The sequence below is a fragment of the Euprymna scolopes genome, chromosome 6 (genome assembly GCF_053919585.1).
Source record: "Euprymna scolopes isolate OS-2025 chromosome 6, ASM5391958v1, whole genome shotgun sequence".
NCBI lineage: Eukaryota > Metazoa > Mollusca > Cephalopoda > Sepiida > Sepiolidae > Euprymna > Euprymna scolopes.
In genome coordinates, this window is record NC_136487.1 from 176,634,868 (window position 1) to 176,654,376 (window position 19,509).

The 19,509-nt window shown below is 34.5% G+C and overlaps 1 long non-coding RNA gene across 1 annotated transcript; it reads left to right on the forward strand.

Moving 5' to 3' along the window:
- The first annotated feature begins 247 nt into the window (after positions 1-247).
- LOC145278118 (uncharacterized) lies at positions 248-17,625 on the forward strand. The gene is made up of 2 exons (XR_013868345.1): positions 248-488; positions 14,713-17,625. It is a non-coding gene; the product is annotated as an uncharacterized LOC145278118 (long non-coding RNA).
- Positions 17,626-19,509: the final 1,884 nt, after the last annotated feature.

The window sequence follows — 19,509 nt, forward strand, 5'->3', positions numbered from 1 at the left end:
AGATTTGCCCCCGATGTTTACAAAAGTTTTCTCCGGAGCTATCATCTGCAAAATGGAACAAGTTTTATTTTTTCATTATTTTTTTTTTTCAAATTCTATTTTTCTATTAATTTAAATAAGCAAAAACAGAAAAAAAAAATTGATAATCCAATTTTTTTTTTTTGTTCGTTTACTTATTTTAAAAAATACAATGTGTAAAAAAAAAAAAAAAAAATCGATTTTTACAGATGGCAGCTCCGGACAAAACCTTTGGAAACATCGGGGGACAATTCTTGAATTTAATCTAAAATATTTCGACAAATAAGATAACAATTTTATGCGCTGAATTGATCGACCGTTTCGTAATTGTTCCTTTAATTTAGTTGGCCTTTAATTTTCTCCGAACCTGTTTCCTTTCGCCATCTTAAATTTAGACTTCCGCCCGTTAAACTCGTAAACAACTTATTATCGTTTTTTTTTTTTTTTTAAAACAGTTTGTCAGCCAAAAGGTAAGTATTACTTAGATTGAATTGTGATATTATTTTACGACCAAATCAGCATAATTTACCCTTATAAAGAAATCAAAATTCGCTCTCTCTCGTTACGCCTGAGAGTATCCTGTACAACACAACATATGCAAGGCCATGATTGCTACATTTAGCCTGGTGCAGTTAGTGGTGCATCTATAGGTGTATCAGAATTTTTGGGACCCCTAACAAAAAACTGCGAATAAAATATAAAAAACTCGTAATTTCTCTTTTTAAAGTGGATTTTTTATTTTCTGTATGGAATATACTTCCAAAATAAACCATTAAAGTTGTTTAAAAAATAATAGAAATATTATTTTTTATTAAAAAAAAACAAAAAAAAAACAGTGTTTACAAAGTGTCGGTGGTGCGCGTTCAATCAGACATTTTCTTTTTACGTAATGTAATCAATTGAATTTTACGAGTGAAATTTTTTTCAATTTTTAAACTTTAAAAATCTATCAAAATTTTTCTATTGGTTAAACTTTTACGATATTTTCAGGGTCAATGTGAAATTTTATGTTCTTCCCAATAAACCGAATATAATATTTTTAAATGTCTATTAAAATTTAAATAATTAATTTACGTACCAAAGTTTTATATATCACAAATTGAAGATAAAAGATCAATAAATAAAATTTTCTAATTTAAAAAAAAAAAAAATGAAGTGTTTTTTTTTAAATTTACCTGTAAAGTCCAAAGTGTAAATTTTTTTTTTTTATGAAACCTCATGTTATGCTTACATCGTCAAGTAAATACCGGACGCTGATGGCAATTTTTTCTATTTCATTCAATGTTTTCTTTTTTTTTTTTAGATATTTAAAAAAAAAAGTCACTAGATAAAGTAGAAATAAGACATAATAATAAAAAACTCGTGTATTTCATTAAGAGAATTAAAAAAAAAATCGGTCGACTGGATTTTTGTTAAACGGCAAAAACTTATAAGTGAATGTGCGCCTTTTTTCACCTATGGAGGCCCCAAAATACTAATTTTGGTTAACAGCACGCAATAAAAAGAGATATTAAATATGACGTTTATAAGTCACCGTAAGATAGTCACAAAAAAAAATCAGATTTCTCTGCCTTTATTTGAACAGTCAATAAATTTGAGTTCGCATTTTTTTTTTAATCCTTGTTTAAAAAAGTATTTTATTTAAAAAGGACATGGAATATAAGTATAAATATGGATAAATTCTTAACAATGAACAATGGAAGTACACATTGAATAGAATTTTTTATAGGTAAGTGATTTTTAGGAATTTATGTATATTTTTTATAATCAAACTAAGTAAAATTTCGTTGATTTTCTTTAAATCTTTTTTAAAGAAAACTGATTGAAAAACAAATATTTTTGCTATTAAACTTGTTATTTTTTTAAAATTTGGTCTTTGCTCCTTTAATTACAAAAGAAATTAGGGTTTGAATGACATTTTTCAAGTAGTTATAAGCTTTGAAAGATAGTAAGTTGATTTATTCAAGTTCATATGCAGCATTTTTAATGGCCAATTCTGATACACCTAGTGCATCTACTACTAGTCTCTCCCTCTTAGACAGGGTCCAAAAGAGAGTCGCCAACCTAATAGGACCAGCACTATCAACTAGGCTTCAACTTTTGTCCCAACAATGAAATGTTGCATGCCTCTGTCTGTTTTACAAGTATTTTAATGGTAGGTGCTCCGATAAACTATAAGCCCTTGTCCCTTCTTGACGTAAATACTCCCGACAAGCAGCAAAATCCCACCCTTACACAATAGAAATCCCTAAATGTAAGAAAGCCTTCTACTCTAGTAGTTTCTTCCTTAGGACTGTTAGACTTAGGAATTCCTTTCTGGGTTCCTTAGGTACTTGCAAAATGAATGCCGATGCTCAAAATGTATACTTAAAAATTCACAAAAATCAGGAAATTAACCAATTCTAATTAAATTTTCAGTATTTATAAAATAATAATCACGGAATATAATGAACCCATTATTTTTTATTTAATTCCTAGTGGAAATGTATTATTATTTTTTAAACAAAAAATACCGTTACTAAAGTTATGGTTGTCTGTAGTAAAAAAAAAGAATGAATTTATTTTTGCTTTTTTATGAAAATAATGCATCGTAAATTATAACAATTAAATTTTTTTTTAATTATTTAGTTTTTACAGGAACATTACGAAAAAAACCACTAAAGTCCATATTAATGAATTCAATATAACTCGAAGAAAAACTGATTTCTTGGACTGCCGATAATACCATTGAATTAAGCATTGTTTATTTAATATTTTCACACAAAAAAATTATAATAGCAAAAATATTTCTACTTTTTTTTTTTAAATTAGAGATTTCGCATAATTTTTATATGCAAGATTTTAATAATTTCCTTGCTCGCATGAATGTGAAACTTTCGGCGTAACATAATTTTTATATAATCTCGAACAATAATTTAAAAAAAATTAATTTAAAAACAGGAATATAAAAAAATAATTATATTAAAAAATGATAAAAATGATACAAATGTTCAGGATAGGAATGTATAGATACGTCTGGGGGGGGGGAAGAAAACTAGCACCACTACCTTCTTTTTAATATCATGACATCATTTTGAAACAGCGTTTTGATTGGCTGTAATTTTGTACTTCCGTATAATCGTGTTTACAAAACTTTATTTGTTGCGATTTTGCGAACAGCATAATTATTAGCATTTTGGTGGCTAATTAAGCTATTTTTTGTTTAAACAAGGTGTTCATTTTATTTAATTCAAATTTTTGAATTGTCAGCCATGTTCGTTTAATGAAAGGAAGTTGTTCATGGAGTATTGCAAATACTGTTTGAGTTTTGCAGCAGACGACACTGAATACCTTTAATCGAAGAAAGTCTTCCTCAAAAAAGAAGAATTCAACCAGATTGCTCTTAATTTATTTATTTTTAAAAAAAAGAAGACTTACCTGCAAAGAGTTGCTTTTTATTACCCCCAACCTTCCCATGGTAAGAAAAGCTTTCAGAATAAACACCACCAGCCTCCCCATGTTAAGAAAGGCTTTCAGAATAAACACACTTTGCAGGTAAGTCTTCAATGGGAAAACCAGGCCACATTAATCCCATTTTCTTCATTTCTTTCGTTATTCAGAAAGTTTTCTTTTTTTTTTTCTTTCCATTTGCACATGCGAACAACCAAACTCCTATTTTTACATCATCAATGCTCTGATGTCCAATTGAAGTGAACGGCTCTTATCTTGGGGAGGCTTCATATTTTGACAAGCTTCTGGGCTTGACCTTTACTCCCGATCTGAAATGGAACGTATATCAAATCCATTGCCAAGATGGCTGGGAAAATGGTGGGATCCTTCTAAACGTACCAATGTTTTTTACCTTTTCGTCTTATTTCAATGGATTATTATCGATTTCGCATTGTTTTTTCATTAACTCCAACTCACCATTCACTTTTAAAATGTCAATTTTAGAGGTTTTCGAGTATGCTGGCAACGATATCACAATTAAATTTTTGGTTGATAAGTTTACCAGATTTGAAAATATTTGTTATCCAATGTAAAAACTAATGTAATTCCTGGCAGCCATTTTTTTCACAACCGAGTAATGTGCATGTGTGTAGAACAAAACAATTTCGACTGTTTTCACTTTCTCAAGTAATTTCATGTTAAGATCAGCTTTCAGAATAAACACTCCCACCCTTCCCACGTTAAGAATGGCTTTCAAAATAAACACCTCAACCTCCTCATGCTAAGAACAGCTTTCAAAATAAACACCCCCAACCTCCCCATGTTAAGAACCACTTTCAGAATAAACATCCCATTTTTTGGAAGGGGGGGGGAACAAAATGTTTGTTTTGTCATCTGCTTCAGTTGCACACAAGCGCATTACTAACTACTCAGTTGTGAAAAAATAGCTGCCAGGATTACATTAGCTTTTACATTGGATAACAAATGTTAAATATCTGGTAAAGGACTTATCAGCCCAAAATTTAAGTGTGATATTCATTGTCAGCATATCTGAAAATCTTTAAAAAATTATTATCGATTTAAAACTAATCTACCATATTATAAAAAATTAGAAGAAATTTCAATATTTGTAAAGAGTGCTCAGTTTCCATTGGAACCACTCGACAAGAACACTAGCCACCTCTCTTATATAAAATAATTTTTATTTATTAATCTAAGGGCAATGATATTAAAACTCATTATTAATTGTAGTCCATATTTTTTTCACTGGTCGCCGTTTGTTTTCGCGTGCAGACATTCAATTTTTATTTTCTAAAAAAGTAGATTTTGATTTCTTTTAAGGGGGTTCACCATGCTAGGTTATGTTGTAAAATAATACATTAATTGTTATTAAACAATCCAGCATATTAAATGATTCTAATCAGTTGGAGCTTAGGATAAGACGCAAATAGACAGTGATAGCCTAATTCTTGTTCCAGTTCATAACAGTTCCAATTGATTGTTTCGTTTTAGTATTGACTTTAACATATCAGAGACTGGTATCTTAACCTATTTTTCTAAGAAAGGTAATTCAATTTTACTAAAGTAATTGAAAATAAAAATCATTTTTTCTTACAATTATGCAAATGTTTTAAGAAAAAATATAATATCCTCACATTTTACATTTTTGTGTTATTAATGTTATAAAACTTTGTTCGATGAAAAGTAGTTGAAAAAAGGCATTTTTCTTACAATTCTTAGTAAAATAGAGTTACCTTCCTTTGAATAATAGGTTGGAATTTTGAATAATTTATATCTGTTTATTTAATTTATGAATATAATATTTTTCGCATAAATACCTTTTAGATAATTTTTTCAAATAATTGTTTATTTTCGCACATTTTAAAGATATAGTCATTAAATATAAATAAGAATATTCGTAACTATTTTTCATCAAATAATTTTTTATTTACATTTGTTTTATCCCAAAAAATTTAATATGCTCAATTTATGTCATAAAAAGATAGGAGTGTGTTCACAAAGTTTCTTGGGTATTTTTATTACTTTAAATGCAGCACAATATTTACATTTATTATCCAATGTAATTCCTTATGTTTTCACTGGCGGCCATGTTTTTTCCCCAACTGAACATGTATTGATGTGCACATGTGTTACAACCTTCCTTCTCATGTTAAGAATGTAGACAGCCACTGAAATTCATTAAGTAATATATTGGAGAAAATGTCTTAATATCTAGAAAACTACTTGTTTGACTAAAATCGAATATGATATTCGATTTCAGCATAACCAAAAACCTTTAACTGTTGTCAATTTGAATGTGAATTTGAGCTGCAGTTAAAGTAAAAATTGACCATTTCTCAAACAGGTATAATTTCCTTAATAAAGTTTTTGGCATGTGCTTAATTGACAATCCTGTTTAATTGGGTGATTCTGTTCAGATGGCTTAACTCGATGAAAGTAAATGAATGCATCACAAATACAATCATAAATGATACAATAATTCATATGTTTGGGAATGTTGGTAATGCCACTAAATAGGGGTTGCTGGTAATCTGAGAAAAATAAGGCATTAAAAATGTTTATCTTAAACATTATTACATAAGGAGTCATTTTGAGTAAAAATGTAATTAATTTTATAAACTAGAGAAATGCACAATTATAATGTATACACATTTTAATCGTTTAAGAATCAACATTGAATTGACACTTGCAATTTGGTAAGCAATTCACCTTGCAATCAAAAACCAAGATTGAGTGTAACAAAACAGAATGCAAGAAGAAAAAAACAACAAATAATTGAAACAACTTTTAAACAATTTTATTTTAATTTTTTTTATAATTTAGGATAACAAATAATTTAAACAACTTTTAAACAGCTTTTTCATAATGAACCGAGGCAAAGCTGACTAGTCAAAATATGACAATTTAAACAACTTTCATTTTTACTCATGTAGAATAAATGTGAGAAAAAATACCATAAAAAATAATTTAAACAACTTTTAAACAATTTTTATGACAAATAATTTAAACAATTTTTAAAAGTTGTTTAAATTGTCATGTTTTTTTTCTTGGATTTTGTTCTGTTATATGCGATCTTGGTTTTTGAGCACAAAGTCAAGGCTGATTTGTGTTTATGAAATGGCAAGTGTCAGCCATGTTTATTTTTAAATGATTAAAATGTTTACACTTTTTAATCGTGGATTTCTCTAGTTTATAGGGGGGAAATAAATTAAATTTTTAATGACTCCTCATGTAATAATGTTTCAAATAAGAAATATTTTGAATTCCTTATTTTTCTCATATCACCCATAAACTCTATTTAGCGACATTACCGGAATGTGTCTACATCTAAAATTTCAAAATAAATATATTTATTTGAAAAAAAAAAAAAAAAGGACATATTATACATTCATAAAAGTAAAACATTTTCATTAGCGGGAGATAATTAGGCTTTCTCTATCTACTTGCGCTTCATTATAACCTCATGCTGATTAGTATCATTTAATGTGCTGGATTGCTTGCTTTTATATGTTCTTTTTTCCAACAACGAGACATCAGAACCTTTATGATTTCCTTTGTTTTTGATATATAAATGAGTTATCAAAAAGTGAGGGTGAAGGGTAATCTGCCCAACATAGTCTTATAAAAACACTTATTGAATTTTTTGCTGGTTTCCAAAAAAAAAGAGTGACAGAACCTGAATACATGGGTTTGTAATCATCTCCTATCCCCCTTCCTCCAATTCTTGATCATAAATTCTATTTGTATATCACTCATGTTGGTTGTAGTATCCACCGAAGACTAAGCTCACGATACATGAGTATCACTCTTACCCCTCCCCTTCTTTATCAGCATAAATACAACAGCATAAACAAATCAGGAGAATAAAATGTTATTAAATATGTAGCTTAGAAAAAGAAATAAACAAACATAATGTCCCATTCAAAGTGTGCATGGAACTGAGTATCCTTCTTTGTCTCTTACAGACACTCCATTGCTGAATGCAGTTTTATGTAGATAGTAGGTTTGGTTTACCTCTATGTTTATTTTGGAGTACACTCTGGGAGCAGTACTGTTTCTGCCATGTTAGTGGTGTCTCTGCAGACACATTGCTATGCTTCAAAAACATATTGGGAATGACAGCAATATCCTGATTATCTGCAGACATCTGGTACATTAGAAGTTGATTGCTCATTGATTTCTGAATATCATAGATTAATATCAAGAAAATAAAACTGCCCAATTTAACCCTGCCAAGAATCTTACAGAGGCAGGTTTTTATTGTTTTAATACAATGTTCCAATTGGAAACAAGGAGATCATATTTAGTTTCATGCAACATGAGCCAAATTAGCTTTGATGTTTCTGTAGCAGAGAGGGACAAGAGTCTGCTACTTTCAATAAAGATTTTGGCATTGTCACTATAGATAGAAGCGTCACAAAAGAGGGAATGTCTCTGGGTTATCCACCAACAAAGGTCTGTCTATAAAAATGAAAATCACTTTAAACTGATAGGTCTTTAGTAAGTTTTCTTCAGCCACTCAAAATTTCAAGAGGGAGAGGATCATCCCATTCAAAATGTTTATTTCACATAGTCCTCTGAGAGACAATCGTTCAAAGATCTTTGCAACTGTGAAAAGGACCCTTTTCTTTATTGAAGCATCGGGATCACAATTGAGAGGGGCTACATATATTTCCCTACTATCTATTTACATGTAGGCTTATCACAACATTCGTTTTCATCCTACATCAGAGGGTGTCAACATTTGTGTTGCAGGACTGGATAACAAACAAATTGTCCCTCCAGCAAATGTTTTTTGTCAGTGAGTACAGTGTAATACTCACCAGAGTAGAAAGCATCTGCATATTTGTGCATTGTGTGGATGTGCGTACGAGCGGTGGCGTGACGAAGGAGGGGTGAACTTGCCGCAAGGAAGTGTTGGGTGGGAAAAGAGAAAAAAAGATGGTGCCTGGTGTTTTATAAACTGGTGGTCTCGTGAGATCACGAGAAAACAGAGGGCACACATGCAAATGAGACAAGGTGAAAACTGCATAAAAAGCAAGCTTGAGTGAAAGGAGGAAACAGGGGTCGTTTACAGTTATGAGGTTATTGTGTTACCATTGCGAGCATTGGTGACGATTGAAGTTGAATTCTATACAAGCTATTTCGGCTATTGCTGTGAAAAATGACTGACTCAAAGTTTGAACTGAAATTGATTCCAGAGTTTAATGGGCCCATATCTGTCATTGACTGGGTTGAGAGGGTCGAGTTGACCTATAATCTCTGTGAGGTAAAGAGAGTGCACACTGTGATTCCCCTGAGATTGGCTGGGGGCGCTCTGAGTGTATATCAGCAACTTAGTGCCACTGAGAAGGCTGATGTGACCGCTATAAAAAATGCACTGTACAAGGCATTTGCAATGGATCCTTGCATGGCTTATGAAAGATTCGCCTCCAGAAAGCTTATGCTGGGAGAAACTGTGGATGTGTTCTTTGCGGAATTGAAGAAACTTGCTGTGCTGTTTGGCAATGGAGTGTTGGAGAGGACATTGGCATATGCATTTGTGGCCAACCTTCCCACCCGTGTTAAGCAATTGTTGAGAGCCTTTACCAGTGTGTCCACAACGCCTATGGAGCACTTGATGGAACACGCCCGGGCTATCATCAGAGATGAGAAGGACCTGGGGGAACCAGTTGTGATGGCGACAAAGGCAACCCAGAATGAGGCTGAGGAGATTTCCAGTCTGAAAGCCCAAAAACTAATGAAAGATATTATCGTTGTGGTCGGCGAGGTCATTTTGCGAGAAGCTGCACTGACAAAGGGCAGGGGTGACTGCACTGTTTTCAATGTGGTGGCATAGGGCACCTAGCCCAAAACTATGTGGGAAACGCGTCAGGGGGCAGGATGTCAGTTCCGCCCTGCTCTCCATACAAGATCTAAGTGACGCGCAACCTACGATCACTGTGTACGTGAACCGAGTGCCCTGCCCAGCTCTTCTCGACTCCGGCTGCTCACATACCATCATGAGTGCCAGATTGTGTTGGACTTGGACTAAAAGGAACATTAAAGTCACCACAATAGGTGGCGAGACACAAGCATGCTGTGGAGCTGGAACTGTGAAGGTTCACATGGACTCTGGTGTGGTCACGGAAATTAATGTGTTGGTGATGCGAGGGGATTTGCTGGGGTTTGACATACTGCTGGGCTATGATGCTATCAAGGCACTCGGGGAGTGATCATTGAAAGAGATGGGAGCATGTGCTTTTTAAAAAACCCGGTGTGTGCTGAAAACCACATCGATCGCCCTGACTTTAAGGTGGGCTATAACTATAGCCAGCAGGCCTGGACTGTGTCATGGAAGTGGTCCAAGGGAAGGGCACCAACCGAATTAAAGAATAGCGTCGCAGAATACCCTATACCTGATGAGGCTCGGGATGAGTATGAGAAAGAGCTTGAGGTGTGGATCTGAGATCGATGGCTGATCCCCTACCCCGAGAAGCTTGGTCTGCTCAAGGGTCTGATACCCTTAATGGCGGTTATCCAGCATAACAAGTCAAAAGTAAGACCAGTGCTGGATTATCATGAGCTCAACCAGTACATTGAGCCTTACACTGCCGATGCTGACGTATGTTCCAGCAAACTGAGGGAATGGCGCCAGTAGGTGCAAGTAGATGAGATGCTGTGGCCGTTCCAGACAGTGTGATTTTGGGGTCAGAGGTACTGCCTAACATGACTCGGCTTTGGTCTGAATGTGGCACCACAGATCATGAAGACCATTGCGAATGCAGTGTTAGCTCAAGAAAAGACCATTGAGGACACAACATCAGCCTACATTGACGATGTATACATCAATGAGGACATAAAATCTGCATTATGTGTCAGGGAAAAGTGGCTCAGTTTGGTCTGCAGTGCAAGAATCCTGAACATCTGAGGGATGGAGTGCGCGTATTGGGATTAGATGTCTTTGAGGAAGATGGTACCCTACGATGGAGGCATTGCAGTGGGATTCCAGGCATCCCTGATGTTGTTACGAAGTGGACCATTTTTTCCTGGTGTGGGAAACTTGTTGGACACTTACCAGCCTGTGGTTGGCTCCGTGTAGCTGTGGGTGTCATCAAACGCAGAGCAAATTTGGTAACCACAGGTTGGGACAATGTGCTTGATGATGCTCTTCTAACTCTGATGGTAACTGAGACCCTGGAAAGAGTCAACAAGGAGGACCCTGCCCATGGAAAATGGTGTGTTGATGCAGACCACGTAAATGTGTGGGTTGATGCTAGTTCATTGGTATTGGGAGTCATATTAGAGTAAGGAGGTAATGTGTTTGAAAACGCATGTTGGCTGTGACCTGTGAGTGATGCTCAGCACATCAACTTAGTAGAGCTGGACGCTGTTGTAAAGGGAATAAATCTTGCACTGCAATGGCAATCAAAGAAACTGCACCTGTACACGGATTCTCTCTGCATCTACCACTGCGTATCTGACATGCTTTCAGGATGGACAAGAATCTGCATAAAGGCAGCCAGCAAGATGTTGATCCGGTGAAGGCTAGACATGCTGAAGAGTCTGGTCTCTGAGTATGGACTATCAGTGGGGGTAACGCCATTAACATCACATTGTAATCATGCCAACCAACTAACCCGTGTACCTCACAGATGGTATGGAGCCATGAAGATGGGTGTGGAGCACACTGCTCGATCTTGTGCAGTTACAATTGGTCCGATTAACCCATGTCAAATACAGAAGATTCATGCACAGAACGGACATCCAGGTGTCAAGACAACAATGTATTTTGTGAGGCGTGTGGACCCAGCAGTGACAAAGACAGATGGCAGGCACTGTTAGGCATTTCAGTCTATTGATCCTACACCAGAGCCATGGTGAAAAGGACGATTGAACGTCAAGAAAGTGTGGCAGCAGGTGGCGATGGACATTACCCATTACAATGGTAAACCCTTTCTAACTCCTATCGATTGTGGACCTACAAATTTTGCGGTATGGCGACACATGATTAGACAGGACTTGGTAAGTGTTTTTCGCATCTTGACATCCATCTTTTTTGAGCGGGGTGCGTCGGAAGAGATCTTGACGGATAACAATGCTGCTTTTTGCAGCCAACATGTTCAGCAGTTGTTAGATGAATGTGATGTCTGACTATGGCTGCGATGCGCTCATGTGCCACCAGGAAATGGTATTGCTGAAAAGAGCCATTGTAGCATGAAGAGAATTGCTGCCAGAAAGCAATGTACCATTATGGAGGCCACGTATTGGTATAACGTCACGCCAAAGGAATAGAAATTACCTACAACAGCGCCAGCCAATGCCATATACACATATCGTGTTAGACTAAAGGGAATTAATGCTGCACAGCCAGTCAACCAGAAAAGACATGCCAAATATAAGGTAGGGGATCCAGTTTGAGTGAGACCACCTGGAAACCGGTACACCACTAAATTCAAGCGAGGACGATTCTCTGGGGTGATCAACCAGCAGTCGGTCCTAGTTGACGGAACCCCGTGCCATGTGCGCGATCTTCGCCCAGCTTCTGAGGTGCATCATACAACTACAGAGGAGAGCAATGAATCCTCAGGTGATGAGCTACTGAAATCAGCAGACAGAGAGTGATGATTATCGTTCATCTGATGCAGCAGAAACAAAATCAGAACTAGACCTGTAACCAGAACCAGAATCTGAATCTGAACCAGAGCCAGAACCAGAACCTATGAATGTGCCCCATCGCAGAAGTAAGCAAACAAGGAGACCAACCCTGCAGTGCACTCTGTGTGCTCATCAGATCAGGGGGGAGTGTAATACTCACCAGAGTAGAAAGCGTCCGCGTATTTGTACATTGTGTTGATGTACGTGCGAGCAGTGGCATGATGGAGGAGGGGTGGACTTGCCGCAGGGAAATGTTGGGTGGGAAAAGAGAAAAAAGATGGCGCCTGGTGTTTTATAAACTGTGGTCTTGTGAGATCGTGAGATCACGAGGAAACAGAGGGCACACATGCAAATGAGACAAGGTGAAAAACTGCATAAAAAGCAAGCTTGAGTGAAAGGAGGAAACGGGTCGTTTACAGTTATGAGGTTATTGTGTTACTATTGCGAGCATTAGTGACGATTGAAATTGAATTCTATACATACAGTTAAGCAATTTTGTGGATCTGCTTCCAATGTCACAAGGTTGTCCACATAAAATCAGTTTTCCATCATCTTGCAATAATCATCTAGTAAGTAATGTGCTGCATGAAATTTAAGAATAGACTTTAGTATCAATGGGTTGATGCTGAACCCAAAATCAAAATTGAATATTGAAAACAATAAAGACGATCTCCATCTTTAAGGAAGGAATAGAAACTGTTTTCGTCTGCTTCTAGTCTGAGATGAACCATTGGAAACACTTTCTGGATATCCACTAATAGCACACAGTTGTTAGTTCTGAAGCTCATTAAATAATTCAGCTTGTTTTCTGTGAGGTTGATCTTAGAATAAACAGCCTTGTTCAAGTACATCCCATCACTGGTCTTTAAACTGAAGTTGAACATGGGATAGATCTTCATAGTAGCTGTTGGGTCAGACTAAAAGCACACTGGAAATGCAGTCAGGCACCCCAATAATATTTCTAAAGTTCATGTTGTTGAATGCTTTCACATTGCGGATAAATACTTTTTAGGTGTGTTGTACCCTGAGTTTTCAAAGATAGAAAACACCTACCTTGTAAAAATGTCGGGAATGTTTGGAAGACCGTTTCCAAAATAGGAAATGATCCATTCCCTGGATTCCCAATTCTAGCAACTAATCAAAAGTGTAAGAGATGTTTAGAAATATTTCAGCTGTGATACTTTCATATATTTTGTTTGCTGAGATTGTCTTCTGTATTTATTTGTCTGGTGTAAGCCTACTTACATGATGTAATGAATATAAGTATATCTGTCTTTACTCCTGCAATATTGTGATTTGTTGGTTAAGTGATAACTACCGGTTGGTAGAGACATTTGGAAGAGATGTTGAAAGGTACACGAGCCTCATGCTAGAGACTTCAGTTTCGACGATGACACTCGTTTCATACTCCAACATACCAGATTTATAATTCCAACTGAAGCAAGACTACTCAACTACTTTAAATGATCTCCTTGATAATATTGTCTGTGATCTGTATATTTGCTAATGATACAAAGATCTATAACATGCACAAGGGAAGAATGGATGTACACAAGTCTAAGACAATGGCAGAATTATTAGAAACTGTCCTCCAGACCATAGTGTAGTGAGGCTGTAAATGGATGGTAACATTTAATGCTAGTAAGATTAAGCTGCTCTTCTTCAACAATTGCAAGACACATCTCCAACCACTGATATGCTGGACAAATAACGTTCTACCTGAGAATTCTTCCTTTAAAATTCCTTGGCCAAACATTCACAGGCAATATGAACTGGAGCAAATACATTTAGAAATTGTGAAGGCTGCTGCAAAGAAGTTAAGTTCTCTCTATCATGCTAGAAAACTACTCACACCTGTCCCTCTACAAGGCCACCATTCGCCCATGCATAGAGTATTATTGCCACATCTGGGCTGATGCATCTACCACTACAATCTCCCTTCTGTGATAGGATCGAAAAAAAGAGTTTTCAATCTAATAGGTTTTTGTCAACTAAGCTCCAACCCCTGTTCAATCAATGCAATGTTGCATCTTTATACCCGTTTCGCAAATATTTTAATGGAATTAACTTTGATGAACTCGTTGCATTTGTGTCCCTCAATGTACATATCCCCGACAAACCTGCTTACTTACATAATCATACCCCTTCACTGTTGAGGTCCCTAAATGCCAGAAAGTTTTCTACTCTAATAGTGTTTTCCTTGAACAGCTAAACTTTGGAATTTCCTTCCTGCTACCTGCTTCCCTGACTACTAATATGCAGAAGTTAAATGTAATGTAAACCAACATCATATTATTGCGAATCAGCAAATAATAAGCTTTATTATAGAGTGATATGACTTGTGAGTTTGTTTTGAATCCTTTCGTCACCACTCATGTGATCCTTTTTTTACTCACATTCACCCCTAACAAGGCATATCGCCACATGGATATTAAAGGCTGCTAATTGGGACCATACCTAGAAAAGATCAACAAGTTGCATTTGGAGACTTCTCAATAAAATTGTGCTTAATATAAATTTTGCTTTTAGGCCCATAATGTTTAATAATTTTATTTGTAATAAAGGTATATAAAATTAATCTTTTCTTGAAATGTTTTAATTTTTCAGAACATTCATCATTCATGGATTCGAATGGATGACTTGAAATATTAAAAGGACATTTTGAAAACTCTTGATGTAAATTGTCTGAAACAACTGAAATTCTTGTAAACTATATGAGTGATGTACACTGATTTTTCAGGAGAAAACAACTTTCCAAATCGTAAAATGTCTGGGATGTCTTGAAACTCATTTCTACAAAAGGAAATCATCGATTCCAAGATTCCACATTCTAGCAACTAATGGAAAGTGTCAGAGGTGTTCAGAAATGTTACAGATGTGACATTTTCATATATGTTTTCGACATATGCTGAGATTGTCTGCTTTATTTGTTTGTTTGGTTATTATAATCTTCCATCCAATCAGACTGCAGCACATGACAATGTTCACTTATGACAAGTCATTAAAGTGATAATGAATATCAACATTTAAACATGGATGATTCAGGCTCACTGAAGACAAAATAAAATGTGTCCCATTTTTCTTTTTCACCAAAATCCTTATCCTAAACCAAAAATATAAAACAGACTTATTTTATTGTTAGCTTAATGTAACATCAAAACAATGCTAACCCATCTTAAACCTAACACTAAACTACACTTAACTCAACTGGTCTTAGTTAAAATCTGTAACAGTACAAAATCAAATTTTCGAAACCAAATGAAAAGCCCTCTTGATGTGAATTGTCTAAAATGAGAGAACTATATAAATCTTTTTCTTTCATCACCATATCATTTTCTTGTCAACAGAAAATTATTTTCTTCTTAGTGTTATTTAGTAGAACACTATGTTTGTGCATATGCTGAATGCACTTACAGGTGCATACAATTAATTCATATATGATCTCTTAAATAAATGAAAGGTTTCAGGTATTCAAAATATTTGAAAAGGAGCATTAATCTAAAATGATAACTTATGACTACAAAGGTAATAAGCTTGAAGAATTTAATATTAAAATATGTAGAAAATTAGCTATATTATTGAGCTAACTTTTGTGAATCTATTTATTGTTATTTACATAGAGTAAAAAATAACAAGTGAAGTTGTATACAAATTCTCTGAATTTATCATTTGTTGTTTTTATTGATCTGCATAGATATCAGTTCTACTCAATTTCAAATGCTTAGATTATACCAGTCCTATACTATATTATGAATAACAGTTTAAGCAATATGAAAAATGTTTATATAATGTTTAAGTAAAATCAGAATAAGTTCTTAAAATTACAATAAAACAAGGTCTCCAGTGAAGCATAAGAAAAAATATCTGCCATAAATCTATTTCATCGATCTACTAAATTTCAAATCAATAAAAAAAGTTAACAATTCTGATTATTTCATAATTCATTCCATTTCTTGCACGAAAGTTCAGTATCATGATATTGAGAAACAAATAGTCCAAAAATGACACATGTTTCATCTTCGGAAATTAACAATAAATCTGATATTAGACAGAAACCATTTGCTTGTGAAGTGTGTGGGTCATCTTTTGTAAGTAAAGCTAATGTGCTGAGGCATATGCGAACACATACTGGAGAGAAACCCTATTCTTGTGAAATCTGCTGCCGTTACTTTACACAGAAAAATGATATGTTGAAACACATGCGAACACATACTGGAGAGAAACCATATTCTTGTGAAGTATGTGGTTATTCCTTTTCAAGAAAAGAAAGTATGGTGCAACATAGGCAAACTCATACTGGAGAAAAACCATATTCTTGTGAAGTATGTGGTTCTTCTTTTGCAAGAAAACATGATATGTTCCAACATATGCGAACGCATACTGGAGAAAAACCATATTCTTGTGAAGTATGTGGTTTTTCTTTTGCAAGGAAGCAACATATGTTGCAACATGTACGAACACATACTGGAGAGAAACCATATTCTTGCCATGTATGTGGTTCTTCTTTTACAAGGAAAGAAAATATGTTGCAACATATGCGAACACATAGTGGAGAGAAACCATATTCTTGTGAAGTGTGTGGTTCTTCTTATACAAGGAAACAAAATATGTTGCAGCATATGCGTACACATATTGTAGAGAAACCATATTCTTGTGAAATATGTGGCTCTTTTTTCTCACAGAAATCATATGTATTGCGACATATGCATGTACATACTAGAGAGAAAGTTATCAAAGAAAAGAGAAAACATTTATGTGAAATATGTGGCTCTTCTTTTGCACAGAAACAAGATATGTTGCGTCATATACGAACACACACTGGAGAAAAACCGTACTCTTGTGAAGTATGTGGCTCTTCTTTTACATTAAAACAAAATATGCATCAACATATGCGTATCCATACTGGAGAGAAACCATATTTTTGTCATGTATGTGGCTCGTCATTTACACATAAAACCAGTTTGATACTACATCTGAAAAAACATACTGGAGAGAAACCATATTCTTGTGAAGTATGTAGTTCTTCTTTTGCAAGAAAACAAACTATGTTTCGCCATATGCAAACACATATGGGAAAGAAGCTGTCTATATTTTAACTATTTGCGCCTTTTTTCAAAGATATACATGTTGCATGTAAACACATACTATAAAACATCTCACATATTACACAAATACACTATGCTGTGCATTAGAACTCATACTGCATAGAAATTAAATGCCAATAAAGTATATAGGTCTCTTCTTAAACAAATCCAATATAGTGATGCTAAAAAAGCATTCTATTAAAATGTTGAATTTGAAATTAACAGCATATATTGCATCACATGCCAATTCAACATTTTTATTTAATGACTTTAAAATCAATATTATTGTTTCCCCACAAAACCAACAAACTTAAAAGCATAGAAAAGACTGCAGTTTTTCTTTTTATATTTATAAATTTATTTGTCTATTGTTTTTTTTCATGCAACTGTTCTCAATACTGATATTTTTTAATAAAAAATTTCCATGTATATAATATACTCTGAGAAGTGGGTAATTATTTTTAAACCAAGTTTCATATTGGTATTGAAATTTTGTAAATTTCATTTATTTAATTTGTATAAAGAATACAGTGTTGTTAGATTGTCTTTACATGAGTAAAATGTTATTCTGAAATAAAATTGATTCGAAAAGATTATGCCAGTACAATTAGAATACTTAATCTTGAACTAATTCGTAAAATATACTTTTCCATCAGTTATAGTCAAAAACATATTCATAGTATCACATTTTTTGCTAAATTAAGACTTATTTTAAAAAAATATTTGTAGAGTGTTGACGTTTTGTAAAATAAAGAACACTAATCTGCTTTTATGTAATTTTCTTTGCAAAAAGTATTTGATTAAAAATTGTAAAAAAGCCAATTTCACATTTTTGTAAAATTCTGTTAAACACTAGAATTATAAAGGCGTTTTCTCACAGCTCAGACTTAGATGGAGAAGGTAAAGCATGTGAGGAGAGAAGATTAGCGGGTGTAGAAGATAACTGAAATTTGTTGCTTGAATTTGTTAGTTTATTTAAAAAATGTGAAAATTTAAAAGAAAACTGTTGGGAAGATTGAAAAATAGAAAGAGAAAATGATTTAAAAGAACCAAGGGACGAGAAGGATTTTAAAAATCAAGAAACAATTTATTTAAATTAGCAAATTCTTTTTCGTTTTTATCGAAGGCAAAATTATTTTTTAATGTATGAACCAGTTAGTCACATTTCAGTGCGAAATAATTTTTATGACACTGTGAAGCCATTTTAAGGAAAAAATAATTACCCTGACCTTATGATGAAATAGAGAAGATAAAGCGTGGGAGAGAAAATTTATTGGGTTTAGTTGGAAGTAAAATGCGTTGTTGAATTTCGTTAGTTTATTTTAAAAGTAATTTGCATATTGCAGATTATAAATCGGTTTCATTTTCTTTCAAATTCATTTTTCTACTCAGTTAACTTTGCTTTTCATAGACTAGGTCATTGTAATCACATATACCGGTGAACCTTGACTCTGGCGCCATATCTGCTTTCCGTTTTGGTAGGGAAATTCCCTCGCATAACAAAAGTGATTTTGTATTTTCATTGGTTTGTTAATCTCTGATTAAATTGTGGATTGCCTGAGTCGCAGAACCTACTCCCGTTACTGTGTTGACTGATTATATATAACTTTTAAACTAGTTTCAATTTAAGGATTTCTTTTTAAACTCTTTGGTTTCCTGATCAACAATCTTTCTAGAATTGGTGAAAAAAATTACCGACTTGCAGACCTAAACTGCTTAAGGTGTAGAAAGACTCTGGTATCGATCGGCTTTCATACTCCTTTGTCTATTTGCTATGCACAAAGACATGATCACAAGTACTCAGCCAAGGTAGCCAATGCTTTGCTTTGTTTCTCTGACGAGGACAATGAACATCGCCCTTCAATTCCGTCTCATTCCCTAGATACTAGGCCCAAGTACATGCATTTGGTGACTAATGTTCACCATAATAATTGGTTTGGTTCCTCTAATTATACAGATACAGCTGGTAGCATCACAAATAGCTCTTCTATGCCCTATTCCCTGACACAGACTGCCACGTTCTTGACCAGTCTCCCAGATCATAAGGATCAGCAAGCCTCATTTCTAGACCTATTTCTGAGCACAATTTCCGAGGCTTATGTAACAAATGCCGATAGCCCACTCAGAAATGTTGATCACGTTGTGATATTAGTAGATATTACCCTAAACTCTCAACCCTGAGTTGAAGAGCTATTGTTCAAAATGACAAGCTACTTCAAGAAAGCTGACTGGAAATCCATAAGGTATCACATCAAAGAAACCACACAAAATATCCTTCCTCTTCCTGCGGAACAGTGTGCAAATGAGGCGAATGGTTCAA